Here is a 19,399-nt window from a genome sequence, read left to right on the forward strand (position 1 = left end):
ACGCCTTCAAGTCTGCATATAAATCGGGTACAGATTCCTGCTGCTTTTTCGTCCTCTTCGGGAAATCCATCAAACTCCTGTGATATGAAGGTTTCACTACATAATGATGTTTAAGCAGGGTAATCAGGTCTACATAGGTCTTCGTGTGGGGTAACTCTGATGCACACAAAATACCGAAAACACTATATAATTCAGAACCCAGTGAAACTAAGAGTACTGCTTTTTTGTTGGCGTCCTTAATCCCTTAATCCCGTCCTTACTGAAAATTTGCTTACAGAAGGCTGAGCCAAGGTCCAATGAGATCTTGGTAGTGTTAACGGCTCCATTGAAATGAGCGGGGTAGCCATGGCCACGGTAGGTTGCACAACTTAACTGTTATATGCCAAGCGTCCACCCGTCCACACGATGTACCCTGCTCTCTCCTGATCCTCACACCTCGTCTCACGTTTGAAGGCGGAAGAGAAACAATTTTCGTCCACATGGTTTATTGTCAACAACCAACAACCACAAAAAACAATTATAAGGTACATAACTTATTATTTACAAGATCATAAACAAAAGAGCTTCTGCTCCAAACATGCTACACCCAACATCTGTAGTACTCAATCCCAACAACACTAAAATACATTACTAAGCACTTTATTTAACAAAAGACACGTTTATTTATATCCTAGCTGTAATTAAGTCCCATGAGGCAATGGTATCTCACAGATGGAACATGAGTACTCTAGAGCACATTACCTTATCCTGCAATTACCGGCCACAGATGTTGAACTGCTGTCCTTAGGTTTGGACCTGTCCCAAGTCACACTAAAAATTTTCTCACAAGCTTACCATTGGAGGAAAGCTCCACTCACAATTAGTTTCCTAGGCTCAATAAACCCCGCCTTTCAAAGTCTAGAGTCAATGATTTCAAATGTCCGGTTCTAGGCCTTGGTCCAGCCAACCAGTGCCATGACTAGCTCCACCCACTAGGCCTCCCTGGGTTTCCACTAATCGAGCTCCAGAATTGGTAATAGGCCTGCCCAGAAGGTTATGTTTCCCTGCTGCAGATTTCTCACTCCTTCCCACGAGTGAGAAAAATGAGTTTAATGCCCCTCATTTGTCAATGGCTATAGAGAAGTTAGGAAAGGGGAAACGGTTTGAGAACGAGCGGGTGAGGAGGATTGGGAGGAAGATTGGGGAAGAAGCTGACGATTTTCCTGCGACGTCTCACTTGCCTAAGGACACTTGAATCCACAGTTTTATGCAGGTGTGGGCCAGCACGACAAAGGAGAGGGGAAGGGAAATAAATATGGGGAGGGACGAACAGAAAAGGGTGGGGAATGGGGGAAGGAGATATGCTAGGTCTTGTGTGTGACCAAGACGTCATGCACTGCTAAAGCAACGAATCTTATTTCTGTAGAAATAATGTTTTTTTTTTGTTTATTATAGGTTAAGTTAGGTTCGTTCGGTAGGGTTGATGAATTGAATAAAAAATATATGAGCAATGATAAAATAAGCAGAGATATTAGTGGATACAAGGTATTATTGCATAGAGTGATGACACTTACTGAGATAAGTTGAGCTGTTAAGAGATTTTACCTAATGTGTTAATGAGAGGTTAGATCACTCACTGGAACCCCTTTGTGACATCAGGGGCGGCTAAAGCATCGTGCCCCATTGGTGGAGAAGACCTCATTGGGGATGATGACGATTCTATTAAGGTTATGAGAACAAAGAATGAAAGTAACTGCAGAAGGACTATTTTACCCATACGAGGCAGTTTCTATTCATATCTACCCAATCTAGTTCATATACATGTACACTGAATAAATATTTTGATTGGATATAGAGGGATATATGATACAGTGGGGTGTTTTGGGCGATAATGAGGTGTGCATGGGATTAGCAGTGTGGGAGGAATAAATGAAAATGTCTGAGTGATGTTATAGCTTTTGTTTTGAAAATTATATAATAACAAATATTTGCATGTACTTGGAGACTCCAACAGGGGTTGAGTAGTGTTCCTATGTTTAACATGAGCTGGAAATCTTGTATGGTTCCCTAAAAATGCCTTCAGCAATTATATTTCTTGTATTCAATATACAGTCTTGACTAGAAAAATTATGTTTTAAAAATTGGGAACAATAAGAAAATGTGTTTGAATACGCTATGACTGTAAACGGGCTTATTATGAGAGGAATATGGATGACATCATTGTACATTAGGATCGACGGATTTTTAACCCCTTTGAACGAAATTTAAAGGGACTAAAAGACCAGCAATCACTCGTTGGGGTGTTGAAAAACAAGCTTGAGGAAAGCCGGCCTTTAAATCCCTTTGAGCGAAAATTTTAGGGGCAAGAAGGTGAGCAATAACTCCCAGGGGGTAACGAAAGCAGACGCAGACAATTTGGAGCCTTTTAATCCCCTTGAGCGAAATTTTCAGGGAGTTTAAGGTGAGCAATCACTCCCCGGGGTAACGAAAACGGAGCCGGACAAATTGGAGCCGTTGAAAAAAGCCAATTGGCTCCAACTTGTCCCAGTTTACACTACTACAATTGTAGTCCAAATACAGTAAATAAGATGTTACGTTGGTTATTCAAATACAGAAGTGGGATGTTACAGTGATACTCTAAATATAATTCATGGGACATTACGTAGGTAGTCCAAATACATAAAGTGGGTCGTTATGTTAGTAGTCCAAATACAGTTTGTTGGACGTTATGTTGGTATTCCAAATACATTAAGTGGGACATTGCGTTTGTACTCCAAATACAATAAGTGGGGCGTTACTTTGGTAGTCCAAATACGTTAAGTGGGTCATTACGTTGGTGGTCCAAATACAGTTAGCTGTACTTTACCTTGGTAGTCCAAATACATTAAGTTGGACATTACGCTGGTAGTCCAAATACTGAAAGTAGGACGTTATATTGGTAGTCCAAATACAGTAACTGGGACGTTACGTTTGTAGTCCAATTACAATAGGTGGAAGGTTATGTTGGCAGTCCAAATATAGCAAGATTATGTAACGTTATTTATTCAAATGCATTAAGTTGGATGATACGTTCGTATTGCAAATACAAAAACACCGTGACACCTTCTATTGTAACACTTACTGCCACATTGTTTTGAAACACTTACTGCCACATTGTTTTGAATCACTTACTGCCACATTGTTTTGAAACACTTACTGCCACATTGTTTTGAATCACTTACTGCCAGACCTTGTTTTGTAACACTGACACACCTTGAATTGTAACACTTACTGCCTTACCTAGTATTGTAACACTTACTGCCATACCTAGTATTGTAACACTTACTGCCTTACCTAGTATTGTAACACTTACTGCCTTACCTAGTATTGTAACACTTACTGCCTTACCTAGTATTGTAACACTTACTGCCTTACCTAGTATTGTAACACTTACTGCCTTACCTAGTATTGTAACACTTACTGCCTTACCTAGCATTGTAACACTTACTGCCTTACCTAGTATTGTAACACTTACTGCCTTACCTAGTATTGTAACACTTACTGCCTTACCTAGTATTGTAACACATGGTTTTACACCTTGTATTCTAACACTGACCCCTTGTAATATAATACTTAGAGCAACACCTTGTATTGTTATACTTACTGCAACACCTTGTTTTGATGCACCGCCACACGTTGAATTTTAACACTTTCTGACACACCATAAATAGTAACACTGAAACATCCTTTATTGTTACACTGCAACACCTTGTATTGTAAAACTTTCTGCCAGATATTGTATTGTACACAACCAAACACTGTATTGTAACACTAATTGCTATGCCATGTATTGTATCAATGCTACACCTTGATTTGGAACATCATTTAACCTTGCATTGTAACACTGTCTCACCTTGTACTGTAAAACCTACTTTCCCCATCTTGTATTATAATTCATACTGCAAAACCTTGTATTGTAACACTGCGACATCTTGTATTGTAACACTTACTATCATACTACCAGATGTTTTATTAAAACACTTATCGTAACAACATGTGTTGAAATACTGCCACACCTTGTACTGTAACAACGAACTATCTTGTATTGTAAGTTCGTCACGCCTTTTAATGTACCACTTACTGCCATCATGTATTATAACACGTACTAACACTTCTTGCATTTTAACACTTACTGCCTCATATGGTATTGTAGCTCCTCAACACTTTGCATTGTAACACTTAGGGCCACACCTTATAGTGTAAAAATTACTGCCACATCTGGAAATGTAACACCGACATAACTTGCATTGTAACACTACCAAAACTTTTATTGTCCCACACTGCAGCACCTCAAATTGAAACACTTTCTGTCACACCTTATATTGTAACACTGTCACACCTTGTATTGTAACAATTACTGTCACGTCTTGTATTATAGCACTGCCACACCTTATATTGTAACATTGCCACACCATTATTGCAACACTTACTGCCTGACCTTGTATTGTAATATTGCCACACTTTGTATTGTAATACTTACTGCCTCACCGCTACATGGTCGTAATGGTTTGACGCTTTCTACTGATAGTTCCATTCCATTACTGCCTCACCTTGTATTGTAACACTGCCACACCTTGCATTGTAATACTTACTGCCTCTCAATGTATTGTAACACTATCACACCTTGCATTGTAATACTTACTCTCAATGTATTGTAACACTGTCACACCTTGCATTGTAATACCTACCGTCACATCTTGTAACTTATGATCATATATATTGTAACTTATGATCATATATATTGTTTATAAAACCATTCTATCCGCCACATTTAAATAACTAACATAATATTTACAGAGCCGGGTTCTGTGGAGCAACGGTCAATTCAGTCGCCTTAATGGGTTTGTAACTCTGCATTATCTAACACAGTGCAGAGTTACAAACCCATTAAGATTTCAACTTAGATTCAACAGAGCAGAATAAGTTGTTAAACACGTGGGACAAAATCTTACTTGAAGAGACCATACGAGTCATAAATACTCATACTCAGCCCAAATAAAACAGAAACAAGCAACACTTAGTAGCCAGCCAGAGGCTTAGGGACCACGCAGGAATATCCCTGCAAACAAAAACAAAATATTACGTAGCAGACTTTGGTTCAACTCCTGGTGGAGCCCTTTTCTCTCCAGGTAAAGTGACACAGAAAATTTACTGATTATTATTTTACACTATCTTCACTAAAATATTTGTAAAATATGTAAAATTATATTTCGCTAATTATAGCTTATAAGAAAAACTTTATTATATCTTCACTATCATGATAATTATATATTTATTTAATACTCCTTGAAATAGCAAACATTGACCCACTTGTTCTGTTGACAAAATAATTAATAAGTATTGTAAAACTTATATTGGTACGTTATGTTGGTAGTCCAAATACAGTAAGTGGGACGTTACGTTGGTAGTCCAAATACAGTAAGTGGGACGTTATGTTGGTAGTCCAAATACAGTAAGTGGGACGTTACGTTGGTAGTCCAAATACAGTATGTGGGACGTTACGTTGGTAGTCCAAATACAGTAAGTGGGACGTTATGTTGGTAGTCCAAATACAGTAAGTGGGACGTTACGTTGGTAGTCCAAATACAGTAAGTGGGTCGTTACCTTGGTAGTTCAAATACAATAAGTGGGAGGTTGCGTTTGCAGTCCTGATTCAGTAAGTTGTTTTTATTTATTTTTATTTTTACATGCAAAGCATGCAATTTAAATACAATAAAAACAATACAGAATACAGAACAGAACAAAATAAAACAATAGACCACCGGCCAGAAGGGCTGACAGCATTGCACAACAAAACACAACACGATAAATGCATAGAAAAATACAGCATACATCAAGGCACAAAACATAATACAATGGCAAACTAGCAATCACAGTAACATCACAAAACAAACCCTGCATAAAACAAAACATACATCAAGAGGCATAACAGGGAACATAACAGGACAATCACAATACATTCCAAACAAAACAAAGAACAAACATGTACAACAGGTAAAGCAATATGAAAACATCAGGTCAACCGTACAGCACAGAAACAATACAGGAATAAAAACACACACCAAACCATCCGCCCCGTAACAAACAAAGGGCGAGGCCAAAATAAACAATAAAAATAAACAAGCAAAACACGCAAACCTGAAAACAAAACAGGTACAAACACAACAACATACATGCACTGGCCTGAAGGACCGAGAATATAACACAACAGAAAGTATATCAAGAAACATAACAAGACACTTCAGCACAAAACAAATTAATACAAATTTATTCAAAGACACTAAATACCGGCCTAAAGGGCCGACAACAAAAACACAACAATGAGCATAAACATAATGAAACACAGGAAAAAGAAACAACAATACTGGAAATACAAGAAATACAACAAAACAACGGTAATGAGAACAAACATAACACCGGCCTGAAGGGCGCACAATAGGTACAACACATTGCAAACAAACCACAGGTCCAAGCACACACCAAACACTCAGCAAGCAGACAGACTACTCAAATTTCTCATACTTATCCGGCCACTCGGTCACCGGGAATCGAACACAATACGCCTCCCAAAGTAGCATGACGTCATCCGGAACAGGTTCATTATGAACCGTACGAGGATCAGGCATCAACTCCGGCACACCCACAACAAAACACCGAGATCGCTGAACCCTGATGGAAGAAGGGCACCATGGAACAGGATGCACGCGTTCAACAATGTCAAACCGCAAAGGATTCTTATCATCATACGCCACGCCGGAGGCCAAGACGAGAGGGAGAGGCTCCTTCCCAAGAGGCCGGGCAATGGGCAGCGCACTGGGAGCCTCCTCGGCTGTCTCACAGGGCCCCGCGTCAACCACCGGACGTTGCACCTGCAGGGACTCCCCACGCTTGGCATCCTTCTTCAGCACCAGCTTGAGTCCTCGGCTCGCACCAGAACCCTCACCACCCACGTCTGTAGGAGCAACCACCTCCCACTGTGTAGAACCTTCTGCAGGAGAAAGAACAGGAAGTAAATCATACGCACAACCATCGTCAACAGCAGACACATGGACGTGAGCAACCACCAGCGACATAGAGCGCGAAGCACCCGGAACCGCAACATCATCGCCCGAAGCTCCACCTGTGTCGAAGTCCTCCACATCAGCCCAAGCAGTAGAAGAACGCCTGGAACACTTGGGCACTGGCCGCACATCCTCACAGCTGGAGGCGGACCCAGAACCACAGGCCTCACAAACCGGGCGAACCGACGCCCGTCGCAGCCTCAACCACAGGGGGAACTGGGCCACACACAACAGGACGCTCCACAGCCTCCCCAACACCCAGCACAGCCGTAACACCTGGCGAGGGCGCAGGACCAGGCCCATCAGCAGGAGACGAGGAAGATGAAGACGACTCGCAGAGACCATCCGGAAGACCCTTGGGAGCAACTGGCACAGCGAATTGACCAGCAACAGGAGCCACCGGAACACCCGGAGGAGGGACAACAACTACCGGGGGCATGTCGAGTGACGCAAGGGGGGCCGCATCAGCAGTGAACGGGACCTGCCCCTCTTACGTGTTGCGAGTAAATTCCGTGGGCCTGGAATTCACGTGTAAGGCTGGTTATCCGGCCATCGAGTTAGTTATGTGCGACATGCTTCGTGTCCCGGTGGAAGCTGTGTATGGCGTTGAGCTTGTTACGGCCCACCGGGTGATTGTCAAGTTCGTGGGGGAGGAGGAGTATCGGGACTTCCTCCGGCGGAACGAGGGGCGTTCATTGCAGTTGCCGGATGGCGCCGGCTCCGTTACGATCTCGAACCGAAGTGGTACCCTTACATATGTCAGTGTGCACGGTGCGCCCCTGGAGTTCCCTGAAGACCTTCTCCGGCGCTTCTTCGGGAGGTATGGTGTAGTCATCAGTGTGCGGGTGAACAAGCTGTCCTCGGGGAAGTATGCTGGGAAGCAGACGAACGTCCGTACATTAGGTATGCGCCTGCGGTCGGATATCCCATCTTCTGTCCGGCTGCTGGGCTACTACGTTCGGGTGTACTATGCCCGGCAGCCCCGTACTTGTTTCCGGTGTGGCCAGTTGGGGCATCAGGCTGCCGGGTGCTCTGAGACACCTGCTGCACCCGTTAACTTATTCCGGGAGGAGGATTTCCCGCCGCTCCCTCAGGGCGTGGATTCCGGAGATGAAGTGGAGCAGGTCCCAGTCGCTGCTGATGCGGCCCCTCCTGCATCACCCGACATGCCCCCGGTGCTTGTTGTCCCTCAGCCGAGTGCGTCTGCGTCTTCCTCGACTCCTGCTGCTGCGCCTGGTCCTGCACCCTCGCCAGGTGTTCCGGCTGTGCTGGATGTTGGGGGGACTGCGGAGCATCCTGTTGTGTGCGGCCCGGTTCCCCATGTGGTTGAGGCTGCTGCAGTACTGCGACGGGCGTTGGTTCGCCCGGTTCGTGAGGGCCGTGGTTCTGGGTCCGCCTCCGGCTGTGAGGATGTGCGGCCAGTGCCCAAGCGTCCTAGGCTCTCTTTTACTGCTTGGGCTGATATGGAGGACTACGACGCGGGTGGAGCTTCGGGAGATGGTGTGGCGATTCCGGGTGCCTCGTGCTCTACGACGCTGGTGGTGGCTGATGTCCATGTGTCAGCTGTTGACGATGATTGTGCGTCTAATTTACCTCCTGTTCTTTCTCCTGCAGAAGGTTCTACGCAGTGGGAGGTGTTTGCTCCTACAGGCGTGGATGGTGTGGATCCTGGTGCAAGCCGAGGCATCAAGCTGGTGCTGAAAAAGGATGCCAAGCGTGGGGGGTCCCAGCAGGTACAACGTTCAGTGGTTGCCAAGGGGCCCTGTGAGGCAGCTGAGGAGGCTCCCAGTGTGCTGCCCATTGCCCGGCCTCATGGGAAGGTGCCTCTCCCTCTCATCTTGGCCTCCGGAGTGGCGATTGATGATGACCATCCGTTGAATTTTGAAATTGTTGACCGTGTGCGTCCTGATCCGTGGTGCCCTTCTACCATCTGGATTCGTCGGGCTAAGTGTTTTATTGTAGGTGTGCCAGAGTTAATGACTGATCCTCGTACGCTCAATAGTGACCATGTTTCGGAGGACATTATGTTACTTTGGGAGGCGTATTGTCTTCGCTTCCCGGCGGAAGAGTGGCCGGACAAGTATGAGATCTTTTCGTAGTCTGTGTGCTTGCTGTGTGTTTGGTGTGGTGTTGTGATGTTTTGTTGTATTTTTCTTTTGTTTTCTTGTGTTTTTGATGTCGGCCCTTCAGGCCGGTGTTTAGTGACTTTTTGTATGGTTGTGTATTGATTTGTTTGTTTCTTGATGTACTTTGTTGTTGCATTCTTGGTCCTTCAGGCTAGTTGTTGTGTTTATGCCTGAATTTGTTTTCAGGTGTGCGTGTTTATTGTAATTGTTTATTTTGGCCTCGCCTTTTGTTTATGGGGCGGATGGCTTGGTGTGTGTTTTTTTTTTTTTATTAATGTATTGATTTTATGTTGCTTTACCTGTTGTACGTGTTTGGACAGTCTTGTGTTTGCACTGTTCTGTTTCCTGCTATGCCTCTTGTTGTATGTTTTGTTTTTCTGGAGGTGTTGTTTTGTACTGTGATTGCTGGATTGCCATTGTATTCTGTTTTGTGCTTTGATGTATGCTGTATTTTTCATGTTTTTCTTGTGTATGTGTTTTGTTGTGCTATGCTGTTTTGTTGTGCTATGCTGTCGGCCCTTCTGGCCGGTGGTCTATTGTTTTCCTTTATGTATTCTGTATTTTTATTGTATTTAATTTGCATGCTCTGCATGTAAAAATAAAAAAAAAAAAAAAAAAACTTCACTGTTAAACATGATATTGTAAAACTTTCTGCCACACTTTGTATTGAAAGACTTACTGCAACACCTTACTATGTAACACATGCTTCCCTACCTTGTATTGTAACATTATCACACGTTGTATTAAAATAATTATTGCCTCATCTTATATTGTAACTGTGCCACACCTTGTATTGCAAGACCTACTGCCACACAATGTATTGTAAATCTGCCATACTTTGTATTGTAATACTTACCTTCACCCCTTGTAACCTATTATCATATATATTGTTGATATAACCATTTTATCAGTAATTTTTATATATTAAACATAATTATTCCAGAACCCGGCTCTGTGGTGCAGCGGTCAGCACGGCCGCCTTTAAAGTGGCAGACTCAGGTTCAACTCCTGGCGGAGCCTTTTTCTCTCCAGCTAAATTTACACCCAGTTAAATTAACTGATTATTATTTTACGTTATCTTCAGTAAAGTATTTGTAAAAAAAGTATTTGTATTCTTCTCAAAGCTGTCACACTCGAAACAATTGCCTCCTCCATCGAGATTTAAGATCGAGCACTGTGTCTACACGGACGGCTCAGTCCAATCTTCTAATGGACAGACTGCAACAGCATGTGGGTTTTTCATAAAAATAATTTTTGCACAAAGACTGTCAGTGTCAGGTTAAACAACTGGCAGAACTCCACACAAGCAGAAATAGCATCATTACAACTACCTACCAGTACATTAAAAAACATTGAGGAGGAATAATATTTTGTGATTCAAAGTATGCTCTTCAAGCAATCGAAAACTTCTTCTGGAAGATCGACAGCAAGAACCTCATAATAACAATTATTATTGATTTAATTGCTACACAGATTAAAGGGTCTCGAATCTCCTTTATATGGATACCTTCACACATAAATATAACCTATCATAATGAGACAGACATTGCAGCCAAATTAGCGTGCAACAAACATGAAGTTGAAGTAGATCTAGATATCCCCATCTCTACTGTGAAAAGTGTATTGGTCCAAACACTCAGGTCTGATAGAAAAGAAATTACTGACTCCCAACGACCTGAAAGTTGGAAGTCGAAGTAAAACTTTTAAAGTATTAAAAGCTATCATTTGTTCAGATCTGAAACCTATATCTGTGGGCAGCACAAAACGTCCACCAGACTGTGCGACACAGTGGTTGCAAGGAATCAGGTTGATTACCGTTACCTGTGGCAGATGGGTGTTACGACCCTAGACCTCTGGGTATGGTTCCTCTGTTACAGTTGTTACAAAATATATAACAATACGGCCTTGCCTACTAAAGTGTCTAGGGTAAATAACTCAACTGCTTATTCTACAAAGCAATATACTTAAAGTAAGGGTAACAAAGAACATACAAATATATAAATGGAAATACAGGCAGCCAGAAATATTAATGCACCAGAAAACAATAAACAATATTATTATATAAGCACCGACCACTACTTTAAAGCTTAAATGGGTAGATGGGTACGCACATAATGGTCTAACCAAGGAATTCAGCTATGTTACTAAACAATAAACAAAGACCACAGACTTAACTCCACAACATGTCCACGCCAGCCAGTTCCTCCCACGCGACTGCGTTGCTCAAGCATGCACGGCATGTTGTCTACACGGTACCAACTAAAACCCACATGAAACCTCTAGATACTCTGCTATCAGAGAGTAATACTAAAGAACATAATTATAACTAAACTTATATGTATATAACACCGCTAAAGTTTAAAAGAAATTAAGTACAATCAATAAACAGGAATAATTACAGGGGTGAATCAGTGACGCTAGCTTGATACACTGCACGCATACTGGAACATCCCAAATATGGTCATCCCCCCATGTGACGCCACAGTCTCCCCCCACAGGAATGAACATGCAATAGCATTAACAAAATATTAAATACAGGCACACTACAGCATGCTACATTTAAATCAAACATATATATATACTGGAACACAACTGGATACAATGTTTTATTTAAATAACTGAGGAAAGAAATAATGAACATACATATTTATCATGATAATCGTTAGAATCAAATATATGGATTCGTAACATCCCTCCCTGTCCTTAAAGAAAAATGAAATTAACTGAAGGTTAATTTCATTTGTTGACTACATGAAGGGATAGCATTGAGTACTCCAACAACACAAAATCAATGTATAAAACAATCAATTAAATTAAACCTATGCAATAACCAAAAGGTAAAGACATCCTCATGTATGTCAATTCACATTAGGGTACTGCAATGAGGAATCCCCTGGATAAGGCATCAGCAATTACATTTTGCCTTCCAGGGATATGTTAAATTACTATGTTGAACTCTTGTAAAATCAAAGACCACCAAAGAATTCTTTGGTTCTTACATTTCATGGAGTTAATGAATGTCAGGGGATTATGATCTGTGTATATGACAACTTGATTACCTGACAGGTATGTTTCAAACTTCTTAACCGCCAAAATCAAACAAAGAGCTTCCTTCTCTACCACAGAATAATTAGTTTGTGCCTTATCAAATTTACGAGAAAAATAGTATACATGGTGCTCTAAATCATCTTGTCCTCCCTGGAAAAGAACCGCACCTGCTCCTAGATCCGAAGCGTCTATGTGCACTATAAATGGCTTATCAAATTGTGGACTGGCTAATACAGGTGACGTTGAGAGAATTCCTTTCAACTTTTGAAAAGTGTTCTGACACTCCTGTGTCCACTTGAACTTTACAGGCTTTCTGAGAAGATTAGTTATAGGTGCAGCCACAATGGAAAAATTCTTGCAATATCTTCTATAATATGCACACATCACAATAAACATCTGAACAGATTTCTTGCTCGTTAGTACTGGGTAATCCACAATTGCCTGGATCTTGTCTTGCAACGGGACTATCTTACCTTGTCCGACCTCATGTCCCAAGTAAATTATTGTTCCCTTAGCCCAGCTACATTTCTTTACATTTGCAGTTAAATTAGCATGTCGTAACACTGCAAACAATTGTTTCAAACTAGAAATATGGTCATCCCAACAATTACTAAAAATCACAATATCATCTAAGTATGCTCTACAATCTGGGACATCTTTTAGCAAAGAATTCATCATTTTTTTGAAAAGTTGCTGGGCATTTCACAGTCCAAATGGCATCAAATTAATTTCAAATACTCCAAGCTGTCACTTCCTAGCAAAGTTAGTAAGTGGTATCTGGTGATACCCCTTAGATAAATCTAGTTTTGATACATATTTAGCTTGACCAATTTGGTCAATGCATTCTTTTAGCAAAGGTAGTGGGTATACATCAACTACAGTTACCTTGTTTAGCTTCCTATTGTCCACTACTAACCGCCATTTTCCATCTGGTTTTGGTACTACTAAACACAGTGTACTCCAGGAGCTCTGGATGGGTCGAATGAAACCATGGTGAAGAAAATAATCAACTTCCTCCTGGATGATACGTCGTTTCTCGGGGGTCACTCGATAAGGGTGTAGCCGAATTGGAGTTACCTCTGTCAGTTGAACATCATGAGTAATGAGAGGTGTCTGAGTAGGGGACCTCCCCAAACAAGTTGGAGAACGTCTTCAAAAGGTCCTGGAACTCTGCTCTTTGTTCATCCTGCAAATGACACAACAATTCTTCCCCGGAACTGGAATTAGATAAAAGAGGATTACCATCTTCCCCTACAACAATTGTCTCCTCAGGGTTTACCTCCTCATTAACACAACAAACCACAATACTGGACCCACAATAAGCCTTCAAACGATTCACATGCACAATCATTGACTGACGGGTATGTTTGGGGTTACAGACTTTATAGGTAAGTTCACGGAGACGTTTTACCACTCGATAAGGTCCTCCAAATTTGTGTGACATAGAAGTTCCCATACGAAGCTTCAAGACCATTACTAAATCTCCTGATTCAAACTCTGAGTTTGGCCTTGAACCGCTTATCATTCCGCTCCTTCATTGCCTGTTGTGCCTCGCCCAGATGTTGTAACGCCAACTCCTTCGTTCGAGACAGCTTGCTCTTCACATCCTTCAGGTATCTTTCACTCTGCCTAGCTGTTACATCTCCCAACATTTTCTCCTGCAACATTTTTAAGGGTCCCCTCACCTGATGTCCAAACACAAGATCAAATGGGGAGCAGCCTAGGGTAGTGTGCAACCCGTCCCTGGCAGCAAATAGTACAAATGGTAAATTGTCATCCCAATGTCTGGGTGAATCTTCCCCGGTTATTTTTAACATCTGTTTGAGGGTTTGATGGAACCGCTCGATCCCCCCTTGACTCTGAGGATGGTAAGGACTAGAGAAGTTATGTTGAATTCCAAAAAAACTACAAAACGTTTTAAAGGTTGTGAAACAAAAATCGTTCCCATTGTCAGTTTGAATGATAGGGAGCATACCAAATAATGAAAAAAAAACTTTTCAAGTGCATTATGAGTGTAGAAGCCCTAATGTTATGCAAGGCATATGCTTCAGGGAACCTGGTGGTTATACATAGGATTGTAAACATAAACATATTTCCTGATTTAGTTCGGGGTAAGGGGCCGACACAATCCAACACCACTTGTGTAAAAGGCTCCTCTGGCGCTTCAATAGGGTGTAAGGGTGCTCATGGAACAGTCTGGGTTAGGTTTACCAACAGCTTGACACACAACACAATTGTGACAATATCTGACCACATCCTTTTTGAGTTTTGGCCAATAGAAATACTTACATATTTTATGATACATATTGGAAATCCCTTGGTGACCCATAAGGTCATCATGGGCAGCTTGCAATACCTGCTCCCTATATCCCTTGGGTACGACGAACTTGGTCCTAGACTCACAATCATCTGATTAGGGAGTTCCTGGTGGTATCCATCGTCTCATCAAACATCGATAATTGAAGTAGCAACCCGTACACTCATCCAAGGTATTAATAGTGTCAGCTGCTTCTGTATAACATTCAGCTAGACTGGGATCAGTACTCTGCAACTCACTCAAGGTCTGGGACTCAATAGCTGGAGCGAGCGGGCAAGGAGCTGGTACCTGGGCCACCTCTTTCAGACCATCTCCTGGGTCAGAATAAATTAGGGCTTTGAATCCAGCCTCACTCTCGACATTTGCGTGAACTAAGAATGTATCCTCAAGGTCCACCTCCCTGTCTGAAGGGATCCTGGCCTCGAAAACATCCACCTTTGAAGTCACAGGACTTACCTCACCCTGCTTACCCATGGATCTGGTCACAGCATAGGCTGGATAGATGACACCATCATCCGCATCCGGTTGAGCCAGCACACAACTAGGGTTAGTAAACATGATCGGACACTCTGTCCTACTAACTTGACACTTGTCAAACTCATTACTCACAATAACATCAACCCCAGGGATGGGCAACTGCTCACTAACTGCTACAGTGCACCAACCTGGTGTAATAATTGATTTCAGGCGAACTTTAACTAATGGTACACGCTGGACATGACCTCCAAATCCCTGCAATAATACTACTTCACCAGTGTCTTCTGTGCTAATATCAGCAAGAGCACGGTGAGAAATTAGAGATTGGGAAGCACCATTGTCCCTCAGTAACTGCACTGGCTTTCAGCCTCCACTCGTACAAAGTACTTCACCAGCCAAATTATAAGGACTAAAATCAGTCATCCAATTTGGCTTGACTGGAACAACATTAGAATTAATTGCTTGCAATTGGGATATTGACTCATTCAATGGAGTTCAATATCAATAATAATAGCCTAATATATTTGAATAGACTACACTACCACGTTCAGAGGTTAATTTACCTACCTAACAAGAAATAACTAATTATTTTGAGTTGTGCTTGAACTTCACCATTAACTTTCGTCCGGCTAGCTCACCTTTATCACCATTAGATGTAATGGTGATCATTCAGCAGCACTCAAAATGTATACACACAAAATAATGAGTACAAGAAGGAATAATATGGATATACTCTAATCAGAGTTATCTTAAGGTTTAATCCCACCCTTGATAGGGTCAGCACAAAAATGAATAATATATGTACTACTAACTAGCTCAAGCCTAGTCGTGAGAATTTCTACCTAAGAAACTACAAATTTATTTAGTCTGCGTTTGTGACAAATTCAGCACAATCACAGCCTAAATTCCTACCTAACAAAGGTTGGCAAAGATTATATTGTGGTGCAGTGATGTGAATATATAGTTGTGCTGTATTTTTGTTTTTTGGGGGATTTTATAGTTTATATAAATGTGCACTTGCTTCACACAGGTGAAAAACAATTATGTACAGTTAATTTTGGCTTGCTAGCCACAGCCGTTTGTGGTAATTCATTGTGTTGATCAATTTGTCAACTACATGTGACCTAGACTCACCTGACAGGTGTACACCATCTCTTGCCAGGTTTTGCCTGTATGGTCTGGCTGTAAATTGAATATAAGTGGCATCCAATCGTACTCGTTTTTTCAGCCTAAAGTTTATATATTTGGCAGCTCTTTGGTAATATTCTGGGGTTACTCCCCAACGATTATTATTACTCAGTTGGCGAGGTTCCACCAATGTGAATACTACCGAATTGCTGACGAGTTTAAATGAAGAAATTATGGTTTTAAGGTGATTAATTACCTCAACTGGATGTCGAGTAGGATGGATGTCATTACCACCTAAATAAATAATGGTTAGATGGTGAGGCCACTCTAACGCAGGTGTTAGTGTGGAATTGTTATAGAAGTTATGAGCTGTTGCTCCTGGTGACCTAAAGATTCTTACTTCAGTATGAGGTATAGGTCTAAGTGTTGTGGGTAATTGACTGTGTCCCAAGAGTGCTACCTTATACATGAGGTATAAGTAGCGATGAATTGGTGTGAATTAGGCTAACCTATGTGTTACGCTGCCGGTAGACACAATTAATTAATGTGGTTAGTCTAGACTACTTCACACGACGATTAGTTAATACTAATTAGTATATATATTTTTATATTTATCCGGTTCGATAAGGACCATAATGTGGGATACCTGGGGCTTGACTCAAATTTTTAATTATTTAATTAATCAAATTAATAACGAAGGACCACCCACTTTTGAGAAAAGAGGGAAACTAATAAAAAGTGATCATTAGAAACACAAGGAAGAACCAGTGTCTGTGGATAAATATTAGAAAGAATAATCACTTAAATAAATAATGGACTGTATGGTTAATTAACTAAAGTCAGAGCCTCAAACACCTACATTGGGGGAGTATTGCTAGAACTTCATATACGTCTAGGAACTAGTGTGGTTCGTTCACCAGTTCATTGTTCAATAAAGAATATTGTGACCAAATTATTACAGAATCAATAGGTAAATACAAATAGAAAATATTAATGATTGTTAGAATTAGAGAGCAATCATCTAAGTAAACACATCCATCTCCAGTTCACATGACAAGCATTCAATATGATAATATCATGGATATGTAGAATAAATTGGAGCAATTAAAGGTGTACAAAAAGTCTTAGCTTTAAGACGATTTCTATGACATCATTCGTGCCTCGTCCTCGTGATCTCAGGATCTCCACATAGAAGCCCTTAGAGGTGAATAACACGAATGTAGTTAACGGCTCGTTGACTCATCACATACGAGCTGTAATTTAAAGGATATTACGTAGCATTGAACTAGGCTACTTAAATCTCAATATTTATGAAAATAGAAATAAAGATTAGTGCGGTACTAACATTGGATTTTTAGTCGTCTTGCGATGTAACGACAGACTGCCCACGAAATATACAATCTCTAATGATGCATCAGGAAAGAAATATATACTTATCGATGAGTGTAGTGCATGCTGAAGTCTGCAGGTGTCGCGTCTCAGTCTCAAACTTCCACAATGTTGTAACGTGGTTGAGAGTTTGGCTTGAATATCGACGCGTTATTATTTGACCGAGCACTGTAGATCACATGGAAGAATAATTATTCGTTTTAAGCTGAGTATCAGTGTAATTCTTGCTGATAATCCCAATGTCACGTGTCTCAGATTCTGACGCCACGACTTTCCTGTTCAAGTACGTGCTCTCGCTGCTCACTCCGCAACACGAGCTACCGCACACACACACAATGGCGTCTCCTTCTCCCTCAACCCGCGTCCCCGCCTTCACCACAGAAATTATTTATCATGAATAACACTATTTCGCGCAATTGTGGCTGAAAGACTTTAATAAAGACTGGGTTGTGATTCTAGGGATTTAAATATTATTGCTTTCCCGTCTTATGGTGGTAAACGAGAAAGGGAGAAGATTTTAGTTTTCTCCATGGCATTCACGCGTGACAGAAAAACTATTACTTGATAACAATTGTAACTAAAAACTCTCGATTTAGAATTATTTGGGAGTTATGTTATCCATAAATAATTATCACACGGAATACTGATGATTTTAGAGAACCACATTCAATTCTCTAGCACACTGGCAATAAATGTGTTTAACTAGATATAATCTGACGCAATACTGGTGCTTGATTTCGTAAGAATTCCAGCATCCATATGTAGATATAATGGTTAGTTTATGTGAACATTACTGTTAGTAAGTTTTAGTGACAACTGTAGTTAGTGTATAATAATACTGATTTATTATAATACAATAGAATTGTATTAGTGTTGGAAATTTCCAACAGTTATGTTGATGTGTGTATAATTCATCTAGTATTTCGCTGGGCAATTTTCGTTGAAGGACTACTTTGGTCATCCATTCACTAGTAGTTATATCAACCTTAAGACTGAATATTCTTAGTAGTGACTCAAACTCCATGCTGAAGGATTGTAATGAGTCAGCAGTCTGATCAGGTTGAGGTAAGTCCAGCAATTGTAGTACAAGATGTATGACAGTTTTCTCATTGCCAGCATTATCCATATTGGCTAATTGGTAAGGCCTTGTGGGGCTTGTACTTGGGTCGCTCATAATACTGAAACAGTACTGATGGTAGCCTAGGGTAAAATTCTGCACTCACTAGGCGATAATCCTACCTCTACTAGAGGTTAGCACTTAAAATTAATACACATTAGATATATATACAATCATACACACTAATGATTTGAGTGATAAACCAGTGTCACTGGAAGTACCTTTAGGTTAGCTCTTCTATATCACTCTAGGATGGTATAGACACTAATTAATCACTCAAAGGTGTAATGATCATAAGTAAATTATTATATATACACAACTCAAATCGAGTTGATAAAATTAAACCCAAAATAGGGTCTGCACCATTCATTAATGGTGCTAGGTTGTTTAATATAGTACAACTGACTATGGTAATAATGGGACTAGGATGAACAATAAATAGTTCAACTAGTCAATGGTAATAGGGGACTAGGTTATCTATAAATACTAGTCAATGTATATCCTACACTGTTGTGGGTTGGCAATTGGTAAATATTATATTGTGAACACTAGTGCAATATATATTAAATAATTCTCTATTTTGGAGAAATAATATACACAATTATTGATAATAGCCTCTTAATTAGCCTCTATGTAACTTCTAATATTATCAAGAAGTATTAAATATCATTAGTGACATCGTGAAATAAACTCCACAAAATTCGTGGAAAATCTCTCG

This window comes from Procambarus clarkii, chromosome 33, assembly GCF_040958095.1.
Source record: "Procambarus clarkii isolate CNS0578487 chromosome 33, FALCON_Pclarkii_2.0, whole genome shotgun sequence".
NCBI classification, from domain to species: Eukaryota; Metazoa; Arthropoda; class Malacostraca; order Decapoda; family Cambaridae; genus Procambarus; species Procambarus clarkii.